The sequence below is a fragment of the Mus caroli genome, chromosome 4 (genome assembly GCF_900094665.2).
Source record: "Mus caroli chromosome 4, CAROLI_EIJ_v1.1, whole genome shotgun sequence".
Lineage (NCBI taxonomy): Eukaryota > Metazoa > Chordata > Mammalia > Rodentia > Muridae > Mus > Mus caroli.
Window position 1 is genome coordinate 47,534,266 of NC_034573.1, and position 17,257 is coordinate 47,551,522.

The 17,257-nt window shown below is 42.5% G+C and overlaps 1 long non-coding RNA gene and 1 pseudogene across 3 annotated transcripts in view; one reads left to right on the plus strand and one right to left on the minus strand.

Moving 5' to 3' along the window:
* The window catches only part of LOC115030860, a 93,057-nt gene that overhangs the window by 27,190 nt on the left and 48,610 nt on the right, over positions 1 to 17,257 (plus strand). The window lies entirely within an intron of this gene.
* Positions 45 to 851, minus strand: LOC110293733 (annotated as a pseudogene). Its single transcript, XR_003836425.1, has one exon. The product of XR_003836425.1 is annotated as an mRNA turnover protein 4 homolog pseudogene (transcript).

Sequence of the window (17,257 nt, forward strand, 5' to 3'; positions counted from 1 at the left end):
GTGGTATCCAGCAGAGATGAAGAACTCACAGGAAGGTCTTAGTCCTGGGTCTTAGAGTCAGCTGTCATCCTCCTCCTCAGACTCTCCCTCAGACTCAGGTGCGCTCTCAGACAGGTCATCGTCCATCTGCTGGAATCCTCCTGACTCGGCGTCCCACATGTATTTGATGAAAACTTTGAATTCAGCCATCTCATACCCAAACAGCTTCAGGATATGGGCCTGCTCTGGGGTCAGCATGTCACCCTCTTTGCATACTTCATAGTCAGACAGCATGGTCACCACAGCTTTTTTGAGGGCAGTGGGCAGCCCCAGCTGCCTCAGCTGTGGCTCCATGGAGTGAGGGAACTGCTTCAGGGGACCTGGATCCAGGCTTACAGTTAGAGTTGCTTTGTTCCCCGCTCGAGCAAAATCCATTTCTGTATACTTTGTGAACCCCTCATTCACCTCCTCCTTCGTGTGGTTGGTAAAAAGCAGCCCAACTTCACCTCTCAACTTCTTGCTGACCTGATGTAGGTTGTCTTTGTATTTGTCAGATGGGCTTTGACCCAAGGCCACTATCATCATCTTGTTTTTGCCAAAGAACATCTGGCTGTGCTTCCAGGCATTCCGGATGTCCTCCAGTTTGCTGTTCTTCATGTTGGCCACAGAGAAGATGAAAAGGTACTTGTAGGTGTCCACACATTTCCGAAGCTCTTCTATCAGGTTCTGCTTNAGTTCCAAGCCTTTCTTGGCAGTTTTTGTTAAGGAAACTTTCTTGTCTCGCTTGGATTTGGGCATCGCGGCAAAGGCACATGCAGCGGAAGACCAGGCCTCCAGAAAACATCTTAAGCATAATCACAGAAGAAAACTTCCCTAACCTAAAGAAAGAAATGGCCAAAAATATACAAGAAGCTTACAGACCACAAAATAGATTGGACTAGAAAAGAAAATCCTCCTGTCACATAATAATCAAAACACTACACAGAACAAAGAAAAGATATTAAAAGCTGTAAGGAAAAAAAGGCCAAGTAACATATAAAGGCAGACCTAACTTTAGCAAAGAGGCAGGATATAAAATTAATTCCACTGCAACCAAATAGCCTTCTTTTATATAAATGATAAACAGGCTGAGAAAGAAACTAGGGAAATATCATCCTTCACAATAGCACAAAGTAATAAAACCTATCTTGGTGTAATTCTTACCAAGCAAGTTCTATGTGACAAGAACTTCAAATCCCTGAAAAAAAAATCTAAGAAGACCTCAGAAAATGGAAAGATTTCCCATGCTCATGGATAGGTAGGATTAGCATAGTGAAAATGGTCATCTTACAAATAGTAATCTATAGATTCAATGCCATATCCATCAAAATTCCAACAGAAATTTTCACAGACATGGAAAGAGCAATTCTCAACTTCATATGGAAAAACAAAAAACCTAGGAGAGCTAAAACAGTTCTTAACAATAAAAAAATTTCAGGAGGAATTACATCCCTGACCTCAAGCTGTACTACAAAGCAATAATGATAAAACCTGCAGGGTATTGGTACATCGATAGATATGTCAATCAATAGAATAGAATCAAAGACCCAGAAGTAAACCCATATACCTATGACCCTCAATATAAAACTGTATACACTGAATCTAACAGAAAAGAAAGTGGGAAAGAGTCTGGAACTCATTGGCAGGGGGAAATTTTTCTGAACAGAACACCAATGGCTCAGGCTCTATGTTTAATAATTGATAAATGGGACCTCATGAAATTGAAAAGCTTCTGTAAGGCAAAAGACTCTGTCAATGCAACCTACAGATTGGGAAAAAATTTTCACTAACCCTACATCCGACAGAGGACTAATGTCTAAAATATATAAAGAACTAAAGAAGTCAACTTCCAAAAACCCAAATAACCCAATTAAAAAAAAAAAAAACAAAAACAGGGTACAGAGCTAAACAGAGAATTCACAACAGAAGGATCTTGAATGGCTGAGAAACACTTAAAGAAATGATCAAAGTCCTTACTTAATAGAGAAATGCAAATCAAAATGACCCTAAGATTCCACCTTACATCAATCATATTGGCTAAGATGAAAAACTCAAGAGGAACACTCCTCCATTGCTGGTGGGATTGCAAAGTGGTTTAACCACTCTGGAATTCAATATGGCAGTTCCTCAGGAAATTGGAAATAGTTCTACCTGAAGACTCATCTATACCACTCTTGGGCATATACCCCAAAGATGCCCCATCATACCACAAGGACACATACTCCACTGTGTTCACAGCAGCCTTATTTGTAATAGCCAGAAGCTGGAAACAACCCAGATGTCCCTCAACCCACCTATCTCTTTGTCCCTTGTCAGGGTAATCTAAAAGTTCCGCCCTGTCTCCTTGCCCAGCCAATGACTGTGTGGCAATTATTATCAGTCGAAGCCAGCTGGGGGCAGGGACCCTCAGGTCTGGAAGTGTGGGAAGCCATTCCGGGCTCCCTGGCCAGCCAGACGGAAATATGCTCCAGGCAGTAAACAAGCCCATGTTTGGTGGATGGCCCGCCCTTAATCCCTGATTGGCTGAGCAAGCCTGCCTGGTGAGGTGATGTAACCTGTGGTGATTGGTGGGGGCGTGGTTGTGGCTGGAGTGGAGAAAAACACTTGTAACCAGAGAGGCTGGGGGATTTGTAAAGAGAAGCTGCCTGAGTAAAACTGCTTTAAGAAGAACCGGTGGTTGCGTCTTTCTTGCTGGCCGAGTTGGACACAACATGGAAGTGTGGCTTTTGGGAGCAGAAATAAGAACCAATCCCCAGCACTCTTTACTTAGAGTTCACAAATTAGATAAGCTGGTAGGCAGTGGGCTCCAGGGAGCTTCTTGTTTCCACCTTCCTACTACTGGGATTACCAGCACGGGCTAGGTTTGGTTGCTTACATGAGTTCTGGGGGATCATTAGTGGTCTTTATGCTTGCAAGGTAAGCACTTTACAAACTGAGCAATCTCCTGGCCCTCTCTGCTGGTTTTTGATCTAGAGTAAGATTGCAATTTATAATCTTAGCCTGTGATGCTCAGTATGACTCGTGTCAGTTCTGTTTTCTTCTCCCCTCCAGCCAGCTCTCTGCCTTGCTCTCTAAACTCCACCTCTTCCAACTGACATTTGGAATTTTTTTTTTTTTTTTTTTTTTTTTTTTTTTAGAAAAGAGCAAGCTCGTCTGCTTCTAACTTAGTGTGCTCCTCTCCTGGCTCTTCCCAATGCATTACAACACTTCAGATCATAGTTCCTCCGTGGTGCTCCTTTGGCCACCTTCTTTGATGCAGGCTCTCAGCCCATTCTCTCCCATTTCAGCACCTGCTCTGAGTACGTGACACAGCCTGGCATTATTTGATGCATTGATTTCCATGCTCATTACTGGTTTCCCTTCCTCCTCTTGTGTGGTCTAGAAGCTATGGGAAAGCAGGAGCCCTGCTCATGAATTGTTTGCTGTAACATCCCCGCTGGACACGTGATTTTTCTGTTGCCACCAATCTCTCAGCCTCATTCCACTCCTGACATCTGGTGCTTTCTACGTTACCTACAGCTGCTCCCACCCAGGCAGCCTTCCTAGAAGTAGCTTGGCTACAAATATTCTCCATATGGAAATGTAGCCTCAGTTTCCATTTCTCTTCTGATGGAGATTCTTACACACTGTTCAAGATTTGCCATGTGCCACTGTTTGGGTGGAAGGCAATCCTTAAACAGCACTGTCCACCAGGGTAGATAGATTTTCTTGTTGCTACCAACTGCTGTGATGGTTGGGGGAAATTGTCTACCATTAGTAACACCTCAGTCAGGCTGAACAAGCATCCTGGAGTGAGGAATACCTACTGTGACACAGTGTAACTTACGTTATGTATCACCTATCTCGCCCCAGAACAGGGACTTCTCATCGCAAATCCTAGCCTGAGAAAGACCACGGGTAGCTGGAGACGGCAGGCTGCCCAGGGTCACCTGGATCTGAACTACGTGGGGGTCCTAGATGGTCACTTGTCCTGCTTTCCTACCTGTTAGATCCTCTTTCTCATTGCAGTCTGTTTAGGGGCAGGGAAGAGTAACATATGGGTTCTTTGGTGTGCTGGATGCTCTAAGACATCATATCAGTGAATGGTATGAGGTCTTTTTTTTTTTTTTTTGTACTATGCCCATTTTCCAAACAGGGGACATAGGGCTCTTAGAAAGATTAAGTAGCTTACTTGAAGCACCAGCATAGTGGTTACTTTGTAACTTCTTTGTCTCTCCTTGGGATTCCGGTGCTGGGACATTAAGAGAAAGAGCCACAGCAGCCCAGGTTTGAGAAGCCAGTGTGGTGGGTGGAGAGTGCTAGGATTGTATCCAGCAAATTCCCAACAAGCAAGCTTTGTAGCTTAAAAAAGTTAAATTAGGCAATTTGTAGCAGATGTCAAGATAAAGGCCAATAAACAAGTGTGAAGAATCTTCTGCTTAACAGGGAAAACAAAAACATTGAACTCTAAAATTAAGAAAAAAAAAAAAACACCAAACAAACAATTATTCATTACATTCTCACTGACATCATGGCCTTTGGGTGTCACAAGAACTCTAAACATTTCTCCAGCTAGCAAATCAACTCTAAACATTTCTTCAGCCAGTAAACATGCCTACTAGAAGGTATGTGAGAGCCAGAAGGAGGGGATGCTGACCCTTGTCTATGGGGGTGCCAGTACTGGGCTAGCATCTGCTGGGATGACAAGTTGGAGAGGACACATCTCTGGTTCCTGAGATATCAGGCTAGGCTGGCCACTGGGGCCAGATAATAAGTGTGCAGTTGAATGTTCTGTGGTTCTGGCTGTGACGACCTGAGAACTAGGAGCCTATGGCAGTGGAGGACAGAAAATTCTGAAGAGGAGTGAGCTTTGAGATGAGGCTTGAGGGATAAACCAGAGAAAGAGAAGTGGAAGGGTAGATAGAAGGATCAGTATGTGTGAAATTATAGTCACAGGACATATGTGTTATTGAAGGCAGTGGGAAGAGGGCTTGTTAAGTTGCTTAGATATGTATTTCATGTGTGTGTGTGTGTGTGTGTGTGTGTGTTGCTAGCTGGAGGTTGTGGTGCGATGTGCATGGGAGTGCAGGTGCTTGTGGTGGCCAGAAGAGGGCATCAGATACCGTGGAGTTGGAATTACAAGCAGCTATGAGTCTCCCAGACAGGAAAGCTGGAACGAAATGTGGTCATCTTGCAAGGGCAGTATGAATTCTGACCTATGTCTCCAGTCCCTGGAGAAGTTGGTGAGAACAAGACCATGAAGGCCCTGTGTGTCAGCTTCTGGAACAGGCTAGAAGAATGTTGCTTTACCTGTCCATGTGAGACTAACACAGTCTTGACCATGGCTATAGACATTCAAAACGGAGTAGAAGAGCTGTCTCACGCATTTAAGAAATTCTATAGCGGGGCAGTTGGTGGCGCACACCTTTAGTCTCAGCACTCGGGAGGCAGAGGCAGGTGGATTTCTGAGTTCTAGGACAGCCTGGTCTACAAAGTGAGTTCCAGGACAGCCAGGACTACACAGAGAAACCCTGTCTCAAAAAACCAAAAACCAAAAAAAAAAAAAAAAAAAAAAGAAATTCTGTTGTTGAGTTCTTCTACTGGAGTAGCAAAATGGGCACAAAATAGATGTTCAGTGTATGAATGAAAGCATAGTATTATGGATAGATCACCATAGGCACACAGCAGACATTTATGTGGTGATCCACATTCATGCATAGCAGTTATATAATTTCTATGATAAATAGATATTTTTAGTTAAAATATTTACTTTCATAACAGAAAGTGAATGCAAATTATGGCAATTTCAAAGCACCTAATGCTTCATACGCTATGATGACAAATTGTTCTTACCAAATAATTCATATTTAGTAACAAGGTTTTCTGCTTGATTGCTTATTATTTTGTTGTACTATTATAGATATTGTATTTGATCTTAGAGTGGAGTTTGCTGTTCCATGTCATTAAATAAATTCTCTGGGATATAATTTATTTTGCTCCTCAGAGAATAGAAGGAGTTCAGTAGCTCTGAAGCATGTGCCTGCTTTCTACGGAGCTAGGGAAATACAAAACAACTTTGCTGTGATTTCTTCTTTCTCTTTTTCTTTTTTGGTAGATGTATTCATAAAGGCATGTTCCTTTTCTTGGCAAAGATGATGCTGAAGACAGGATGTGTTTGTGGTCTGATGGAAGTGGGCTGAGTTTTCAATTCATGGCAATTTGTCCTACAGGGGTAGACAGCCACCTACCCTAGTGCTGCCGTTTAGATTTGCCGCTTCTCTTGGCATTCTGTCCCCAGCTTTCATGGCATTTAAATCAACAGTGATTTCTATAATGTATTCATTATCTGCACATTCTGCCCCCATGAGGAAGATGTGGGGTTTGCGTGTCCCTCCTGGGATTCTGGGTAGATTTTATGGCTATCAGACCAATAGATCATGGCAGAAATGAGGATGTGAGAATTTCTGGGCTTAGACTTTAATAGCATGGTAGCTCCTTTCTCCTCCTCCCTTTCTCTTGGAAGACTTTTGGAACCTTTAGCCCCTGAACAAAAAGCCTGAAGACTCCAACACTGCTTGTACAAGAAAGTGGCTATGTCGCTATTCTAATAAACTGCCCTCAATAAACCCCATAATTTGGATATCTCCACTAAGGCATTATGCTATATTGGAAGAGCACTCTGGATCCTCTAGACTGAACCCTATCTGCCAAATAAACGCATAAATGCATTGTAGCCTCTACCCACACCACGTGGCACAGAGCTCCCCAGCTGAACTCCATGTGAATTTCTGAGTTTCAGAATTATGGTATGTGATGTTTTAGAGTAGTTTGTTATAAAGCAATGGACAACAGAAGCACTTTCCATTAGTCTTTATTATTATTGCCTTTTTTAGACCATAGAACCATAAGGACAAACAGACCATACTTACCTTATTGATGTCTGTGTACTCGAATAGTTAGCTCCGTCTTAGCACACAACAGGGGCTAAATAAATATTTATTCAAATATGGATGGAAACTTTCATGTCATATGATACACAGAGCAGTTAAAACTGAGGTGAGGGTCCTTGTCTCACACCCCCTGGTTTTCCTCTCAGGTATGTTTGTGTTTTGATAATAATCTCTTACTTAATTGCATATGACATTCCACTTTATAGGATACATGATATCTATGTATGTCTTAGTTAGGGTTTCTACCGTGATGAACCACCAAACACAAAAGCAACTTGTGGAAGAAAGGTTTTTTTACTTATACTTCCAGGTAAAAGTCTACCCATGAGGGAGGTTGGGGCAGGAACCTGGTTGTAGAAACCGATGCAAAGGTCATGGAGGACTGCTGGTTACTGGATGCTATCCACGGCCTGCTTGCCCCTCTTTTCTTATACAACTTACGATCATCAGCCCAGGTGTGGTGCCAATTGCAGTGAACTGGGCCCTCCCATACAAATCTTTACTCAAGAAAATGCACCAAAAGCTTGCCTACAGGCCAATCTGGTTGGGGCATTTTCTCAGTTCAGGTTCCCTCTTCCAAAGTGGCTCTTTATTTTTCAGATAAAACTAGCCAGCATAATGTATATAACTGCATATGAGTCTAGATGTAGAAATTACATTTAGGCATTAAAAACATGTGTGTATGTACACACACACACACACACACACACACACACACACTCTTTTCTAGCGTATCTCGCATACCCAGTTTTTCTGATTTAAAAATAATTAATTTTTTGTCTCTCTAGTTTTTGATATGTCACTATATGTATAAACAAACACATTTCTGCAGTGGAAAGATGGTCTCCTTGCTTGAGTTGCTTTGACAGCCAAGCTTCTGCTTTGTCAGTATCCACAAATCATAACCCTTAGGAAGACATTCATTAAACAGTGGAATGCCGGAACTGGGTGCTTTGTCTTTTCAGTACATAATTCTGTACCAGCACCATCGGTTCTAATTATTATAATTATTGCTGTGTTTGGTTTCAATTTCACCTTCTACACCACAGCACCAAATAAACACTCAGTGACTCTTGAAGCACTTATTAACATCTCTGCACATCTTTTCTGTTTTGTCGATGGTAGCCTTTTGAAACTGGCCAAGCAGATGTGACCAGTGCAATAGTTTGCTAGCATCATTCAGTGTGGCTTCAATGCCGGGTCTTCAGAGTAACCCCTTATAATGAATAGGAAATGCTTTGTGACTTTTAGCAGGCTGTTGTAATGAGTTCCCACCTGAATGCTTGTCATTAGCAGGATCCCTCAACTTGGAAGAGGGTGCAGACCAGGGCAACTGGACAGTGTATCAGACACTTACAATCTGACAATCAGGCTAATGTTAACGTTAGGTGACTCAGATTCTAAAAGCCTTCATCTTTCATTTGTATATACACTTTTTTTCCTAATGGGGACTTCAAAGAATTGGATTTCTGTGTATTCAGAGATGGTATTTAAAAAAAAAAACAGCACTTGTTAATAATTTATTAATGTGATTAGTGCTAAGAGCAAGGCAGGGAACACACCCATTTAGGGGAGAGGGTGATCATATTGTCAGTGATTGTGTAGAAAGCTAAACTGTCCCAAGGGAGCCTACAAATTTCATCCAGGGTTGAAAACAATAAAAAAAGAATTGGGACTTTAGGCAAGACTTATTTGTTTACAAATGATAATATAAGCCAGACTCTCTTAAACAGTTGAGTAATAGGATTGATGATGATGATGGTGATGATATTACTGGCCTCAAACCCAGAGATCCACCTGCCTCTGACTTCTAAATGCTGGGATCAAAGGTGTGTGCCACCATTCCTAGCTAACGAGGTTTTTGCGTGTGGTTGGGTCTAGATACTCAGATTAGTGTCTTGTGTTGACTTACTGTAAGAAAGTTTTCCTAAGCAGCCCCTAGCAACCCAAGGCTCTTCATAACCTTCACAGTTTACTCCACCATCAACAGTAGTGAAGGAGATGAAGGAGATTCTCAATGGCCTCACTTAGGTCATATTATTGTCCCCTAGTGGCCAGAAGGAGGGTGAATCATAGTTATCCAGGCCAGGAACATGTTCTTATCTCTGCATATGTGAAGGATGTTAACTTAAAGTGCGTCCATCCAGGAACCTCAAGACTTTCTTACAACAGGAGCTTTTATTCATCATCTGGGACATAAATGAATTGATATTTGGGTAGAGAGATCTGAGGCTACACCCATTCTGCCATTCATTCATTTCATATTTTTGCTGTAGTCACTTTGCCACGTGGGGCCTCAGAGTGCTTTTTTTTTTTTAAAAAAGATTTATTTGTTTTAATTTTATATGCATGGGTTTTTATATGCACAGAGGGTTATGTGCCATGTGTGGGTAGAGCTCACAGTGGTCCAAAAGGCATTGGATCTTTTGGAACTAGAGTTACAGACACTCTGAGAACTGTGTGAGGCTCTATGTTACATGTGGGGTTCTCTGCAAGAGCACTGAGAGCTCTTAAGTACTGATCCAACTGCCCATCCCTCAGATTCACTATTTTTACAGCAAAGAGGACTCTGGAAGAGTTGAGGCTGATACTACCATCCAGCTCAAGGATTCTACAGTTTTCTTCAACTGGGAGGATTATTGTAAATATCCAGGAAGGTGGATTTTTTTTTTTCCCCTAAGATAGGGCTTTTCTATGTAGTTCTCACTGTGTTGGAACTCCATCTATAGACCATGCTGGCCTGGAGAGTTCCAATGGCCTCTGCCTCCTAGGTGCTAGGTTTAAAGGCTTATGCCACCAAGGCCTGAGATGAAGATGGTACCAGAATGCCCAAACTTCCTGGGTGTGATGGCTCATGCCTTAACCTCAGAACTTGGGAGCCCGAGGTAGGAAGATTATCATGGGTTTGAGGCCAGCCTAGGCTACATGGGTGAGTTCTAGGACAGCATGATTTCAATGTGAAATCTAAGTTTTTCAATTACAATTGCTTGAACCAACTAAGTTTATCTTTGCCTCTTAAAAAAAAAGTTAAGGTAGTCTAGATTTTAGTATCCTTTGTAAGGAAACTCAAGGAGAGCCTGAAGTCAGTAGTGACGCGGTGACAGCTGCCTTTCCTCAAGTAGAAACAGGCCAGGTCTTCACAGTTCTCAGAGACCTCGCTTCTGAGCTCTTCCCCCGACTTCCCCCACAGCTCATCAGCAATGCTGTCAGGACACTGTTTCTCGGTTGTAAGGTCATTGGGATAAATGGGAAGGTTGGCAGATTGCCTGAAAATGAGTTTGGCTTGAAAGTTCCTTGCCCAAGAAACGGAAAGAAGAAGCCTGCTGGGACAGCCAAGGGGAGAGAGAAGAGTGAGTGGCCTCTCTTGAAAGAGCTGCAGCCCTGGAAATGTGGCTAATGGCTGGAGAGGGCTCACAGTGATAACACACAGTGGCCACTTGGATTTAATTATAGCAACATTTGCAGACAATAAGTGGGCCCTGAGTGAAGCCAGCCTGATGATAGGCAGTGACACAGGCTCATCTCGACTTCCGGCCAAGAGGGGATGAGAGATGACTTGGAAATGTTTCCTCTAGAATATCCGCGTGTGTCCCCATCACCATGGTCAAATATTTATTCAGATTCCTGAACTGGAGATGACACTGTTGTAAATGGTGGAGAGAGAGAGCCTCGGACTTGGACTTAGGCTACCTGAACTCACTTCTGAAGTTTCTGTTCACAGGGGCTCATTTTCAGAACGACAGTCTTTGTTCTTTGCCATCAGGAAAATTAGCAATTTCGAGGCTAGAGATTTGTTGAGGAACATTCTATTTTTAAAAACGTTCTATGCTTTAAAAAAAAAAGCTTCTGTTGTTTACATATAATGAAAAGAAGATAAGATTCCTGACATCTACATACTCTCAATAAAAGGATTCATTAGAACGGTGGAAAATTTAAGCATTCTTTATAATAAGCTGTCAGTAGAATTCTAGGAGAAAAAAAATAGAGGCTGAAGAGCAAACATTGCTCCCCTCCCCCGTCCCTTGCTCTTTCTTTACCGAATGTCTTTCCTGTGTCAACACTGAACTTGGTGCTCTGTGTGTAGGTCAACTCTCTGTGGTGGATTTTATGAAACCCATTTTAAAGGGGAGGAACCTGAGGTCAGACCGATTAAACAACTAGCTCTAAAAATTAACACTCCTTAATAAGCCGTAGTCTCAGACGTGTTGATTTTCTTCAACATTCTTTCGCCACTGAATAAAATGGGGCCAGTAAATGGGAACAACAAAAGAGTCCTTGTCGCTCACTCCCAAGCTGTGGTAGTTTGACCAGTTCCCATAGTCTCTCTGCATCCTCCTTGAGGTTCAGAGATATGAACTCTCAGCTGTTCCTGTCTCGATGACTACAGCCTGCTGTCCCGATTCCCTGCCACAGTGGATTGTTACCTCTCTGAAACCATAAGCCCAAATAAACTCTTTCTTCTAAAAGTTGCCTTGGTTAGGATTTGTCACAGCAACAGAAAATCAACTGATATACAAGGCCAATAGGTAATTTAATAAGGTATAGAACTGGAATTCATGGCTGTCAGAATCCAAGGGCTTGCTTCTTTCATTCCTTTTCTCTCCTCTTCTCTTATGTCCCCTTCTCCCTTTCCCTTCCCCTCCCCTCTGACCCTCATTCTCCTGACCAGGTCTCTTGTAGCTCAGCATGATCACAAATTTGCTATGTAGGATAAGATGACCATGAATCAATTCTCTGGCCTCTACCATCCAAGTGCTGGGATTATGGGTGTGTGCTATGGGTAAGGCTTGGTTTATCAACACTACTCCGACTCCTTTTGCATTTCTTCTATGGCTCTCATTTTGTTTGATAGACTTGGAACTGTGGCCCTAAGAGCCATGATTTAGGAGTAGGGTTCTGCAAGATGGCCTGTTTTTTGAACTCCAAGCTTTCTGAATAGTGAAAACAAGTCCCACACAGACTTCCTCAGTGCATGTGAGGGTCTGAGGATGGGACTCATCAGATGTGGTGTTAGCGTCTTGCACCCAGCTAGCATTGCAAGAAAAGCAGCTGCTGCTGATTGCTTTTAATCCATTCAAATGAACTAATTTTTAAAAAATGAAAATAAGGTGTTTTGCCTCTATGTACAATGAAGAAGTACCTTCCAAGAGGATTCTCCTAAAAAGATTCTGATTATGTCTCATATCTATCTAATATTCATGACTCTCAAATGATTAGTTCCTTGGGTTGAATGATTATTTTTCAGGCTTGTAATTGATCTCAGTCATGGTATCAGTAAGAGTTTACTTTTTATGAACCTTCCTTATGTGTGATGGCTTAAAGTAACAAACAGGTACTTAGACCATGAATCTATGGGTCACAGCAAGGGCAGGATTCAGACGGGTGGTTATTGGTTGGCCATTGGCTGGAGAGATAGGAGCAACACTACCATACTGATTTTGCCACCCAACAGAATTACATGGGCTTGTTCAAATTGTGGTTGTATAGGATTCCATGAGAGAGGAGAATTGTTCAAATTATCTGGAGTTTTGAACTGTGCTTCTTCTTACTTCGGTTATATTCTGTTTGCTGAGGGAGAGACTGAAAATGAAGCAAGGCAGAGGGATGGTCAGGACTGCAGGGCTATGGTCAGGACTGCTAGGGGATGGTCAGGATTGCAGGGGTATGGCCAGGACTGCTAGGGGATGGTCAGGACTGCAGGGCTATGGCCAGAGTGCAGGGGGATGGTCAGGACTGTTGAGGGGATGGTTAAGGGTGCAGGGGGGATGATCAAGAGTACAGGGGGATGGTCGAGACTAGTTCAGAGAAAGTTCTGAGAGATTTATGTTTATGATGATAGTTCAAAATTACTGTTATTATATTGAAAGGGCACTGTTTATACATTTACTCAACACACAGTAAAAGAGGTCCTTTTTGGGGTGGCAGAGATAAAAACAAAGATGGAGTAGATCTGAACTGGCACAGCAGGAGCCACTACCATGAGCAAATATGTGGTAAAGAGATGCGAGAGAAAGAGAAGCTGAACAATTTGAGGACTATGAAGAGAGGAGGAACTGGAGATACATGGATTGTGAGGAATGACGTGATGAGTAGCCTGCCCTGCCACCCAAGGCCATGGTGAAGTCCCAGCCTGTGCTGGTGCTGAGGGCCATGTCTGGTTTCCAGGCCATGCAGTGGCAGGGATCTGCATTGATGTTCATGGCTCATATTACCACCAAAGGCCATGCTGATGTTTCTGGTCTGGGCTGCCACCTGGAATCATGTGGATTTCCAAGGGCTGTACAGAGATGGCCCTACCCCTCACTAGCTGCAGCAATGAGGAGCATGGTTCCTGCACCTTGCTTGGGCAGCATAGTAGAGCTGACCCTGGTGGTATGGGTGCAGGTGAACTGGCTCCAAGGTCATGAACATGGGAAAGCCGACATGGGTGAGGGAGAGTTCCTCTCCCCTCCTTGCCCCTCACTGCCTGAGGCCGGCAGAAGAGACAGCCCTGAGGATATGAGAGCAGGAGAGCTATCTCTGCCCCTTGTTTGCTGCAGCACTCCAGAGAGTGGGCCCTGGACCTCACCTGGGCAGCACAGTAGAGTTGACCTCAGTGGTGTGGGCAAGTGCCCCAAGAGCATGAGAGTGGGAGAGCAGGCCCTGCCCCTTGCTGGCTGCAACACTGGGTAGGGCAGCTGGAGTACTTGTGTTGGTGATGTGGATACAGGAGAGCTGACAGGCTGACCAGTTCAGCTACCACTCAGACTTTGAGTTGGCCCACCCCATTATCTACCCCATCTGTGGACTGCTGGAGTATGTGAATGGGCAAGTCCTGAAGATCCAAAGCTGCAGGATCTCTATGACATAGAGAAACAATAGGATATCTGAGAGGAGTCCCAGTGAAGATCCAGTATTGATAGTGTAGCAGAAGCCAGAGGCCTTGAACCAGATCAATAATTCATTGCAATGAACATTTGCAAATAAAGACATGTGGACAAAAGGTTATAGTGTGGAACACACTGTGACACACTACAGCTTCCATGACAGGTTTTTTAAAATTACTTTTTTATTTTTGGGGGGCAGGGGAGGTTACAAAGGCAGAGAGGGAAGGACAGGGAGGTGAGTGGGACTAGGGTGCATGATGTGAAATTCACAATGAATTACTAAAAATTTTAAAAAGAAACCCTCAAATAACCCGAAGGAAAGTGACAGAAACTGTCTGAATGAGGATCTAGGGCAGGACTCTAGGGAAGGAAGAGAGATACAGAGAAATTAGAACAAACAAAAATGGAAATGAGAGATGGCTCTGTGTTTAAGAGCACTGACCACTCTTCCAGAGGTTCTGAGTTCAATTCCCAGCAACCGCATGATGGCTCATAACCATCTGTAATGGGATCCAATGAGGACAGCAACAGTGTAATCATATACATAAAATAAAAAAGTAAATCTTAAAAAAAAAAAGAAATGAAACGAAAGAAGAAAGCTACTGATCTGAGACTATAAGGGTGGTAAACTTATGGAGACAATTCTAATGCCAATTGTTGACAAAGAGAAGCAAGAGCCCTGGCCTTGAGGGTTATAGAGGGGGTTCAAGTCTGAATCTCCAGCTACCATGAATGTAGAAGAATGGCTTGAAACCATTTGGAATTGTGGCTGCAAAGCACGGTTAGTGGTAACATACATACTAACTTATTAATGATTTTTTTCTTCAACAACAACAATATTCTTTCAATTTTCTTTCAATATTCTTTCAATTTTCTTCAACAACAACAAAAGGCATATTGCTTTCTACCGTGACAAAAGTTTAGGAGGTCAAGGTTGGAGACATGACTTGGTGGTTTGCTCTTCCAGAGGACTGACTGGGGTTCAAGTCTCATCACCCACATGATAGCTCACAACTGTCTGTCACTCCAGTACCAGGGAACATAACACCTTCCTATGGTTTTTGAGGGCACTAGACACTTCTTTGATACACAGACACTCATGCAGGCAAAACCTCCATACCTTTACACATAAAACCAAAAATATGGCATAAACTTATCATCAGACATTTAAAAAAAAGTCTGGGGAGCAACAATTAAATATAAAAATCACTGGGCCAGACTCTTGGCTGGTCTGCTTTCGTGAAGACACCACATCCTGATTCATCCTAGAGAACCCGCTGTACTCAAAGCAGTTGAGAACCTGCTGCACTCAGAGCAGTTGAGATCCGGCTGAATGCAGAGCAGTTGGACAACAGCTTGACTGCTCCACGGAAGACCCAACAGTCTGAAGGCCTCCAGGAGTTCTATTGCAGCCAGGGCAACAGATCAGCAGCTTCTCTGTCCCTGTGAGGAGCCCTCAGTTGGAAGGCCCCACAAGTGGTTTGCTATAGCCAAAGTTGCAGGCCTACCAGGAGATCTGAGGCAATCCAAGGACAAAAGAGGCAGACTCCAGACAGTCACCCAGACCAACAAACACCAGGGATATCGAGATGGCTAAAGGCAAGCCCAAGACCACAAGCAACAGAACCCAAAATACGTGGGCATCATCAGAACCCAGTTCTCCCACCACAGCAAGCCCTGAATAGACAAACACACCTGAAAATCAGGAAGCTGACCTAAAGTTCTATCTCATGAAGATAATAGAGTCCTTTAAGGAAGATATCAATAAGTCACTGAAAGAAATACAGGAAAACACAGGTAAACAGGTAAAGGAATTGAATAAAGCAACTCAAGACTTAAAAGTGGAAGTAGAAACAATAAAGAAAACACAAATGGAGGCAAACCTGGAAATGGAAAACCTAGGAAAGAGGTCAGGATTTATAGATATAAGTATTACCAACAGAATACAAGAGATAGAAGAGAGAATCTCAGGTGTAGAAGATAACGTAGAAAAGATTGACACAACTGTCAAAGAAAATTCAAAACATAAAAAACTCCTAACCCAAAGAATTCAAGAAATTCAGGACACAATGAAAAGACCAAATCTAAGAATGATCAGAATAAAGGAGAACGAAAATTCCCAGCTCAAAGGACCTGAAAATGTCTTCAACAAAAATCATAGAAGAAAAGTGCCCTAACCTAAAGAAAGAGATGGACATAAAGGTACAAGAAGCCTATAGAACACCAAATAACTGGGACCAGAAAAGAAAATCATCTCATCATATAAAAATCAAAACACTAAATGCACAGAACAAAGAAAGAATATTAAAAGCTGCAAGGACCAAGTAACATACAAAGGTAGGCCTATCAGAATTACACCAGACTTCTCAACAGAAGCTATGAAAGCCAGCAGAGCCTGGTCAGAGGTCATGCAGACTCTAAGGGAACACAAATGCCAGAACAGGCTACTATACCCAGCAAAACTCTCAATCAACATAGATGGAGAAACCAAAATATTCCAGAACTAAACCAAATTCAAACAGTGTCTATCTACCAATCCAACCCTTCAGAGGATCCTAGAAGGAAAACTTCAACAAAAGGAAGGTACCTGAACCAAAGAAAGGATAAGATATTAAGCATCTCAAAACAAAGCCAAAAGGAGAGAACCACAAACACATAAAGCCACCTATAACAACAAACATATCAGGAATCAACAGTCATCTCTGTTTAATATCTATGAATATTAATGAACTCAACTCACCTATAAAAAGACATAAGCTAACAGACTGGATAAGCAAACAAAATCCAGCATTTTGCTGCATATGAGAAACACACTTAAATAACAAAGACAAACACTATCTCAGAGTAAAAGAATGGAAAAAGGTCTTCCAAGCAAATCGTCTGAGGAAACAAGCAGGAGTTGCTACCCTAATATCCAATAAAATAGACTTTCAACCAAAAGTTATCAATCGTGATGAAGAAGGACACTTCATATTCTTCAAGGGGAAAACTCACCAAGAGAAAGTCTCAATTCTGAACATCTATGCCCCAAATGCAAGAGCACCCAAATTCATAAAAGAAACTTTACTAAAGCTCAAAACTCACATTGAACCACACACAATAATAGTGGGAGATTTCAACACCCCACTCTCACTAACAAGTCATTGAAACAGAAACTAAACAGAGACACGGCGAAACTAAGAGAGGTTATGAACCAAATGGATTTAAAAGTTATCTATATTCGTTGAAGAATTGAATTGGAATTTTGATTGGGATTGCATTGAATCTGTAGATTGCTTTTGGCAAGATAGCCATTTTTACAATGTTGATCCTGCCAATTCATGAGCATGGGAGATCTTTCTGCAAATTCATCTAGAATAACAAAAAACCTAGGATAGCAAAAACTCTTCTCAAGGATAAAAGAACCTCTGGTGGAATCACCATGCCGGACCTAAAGCTTTACTA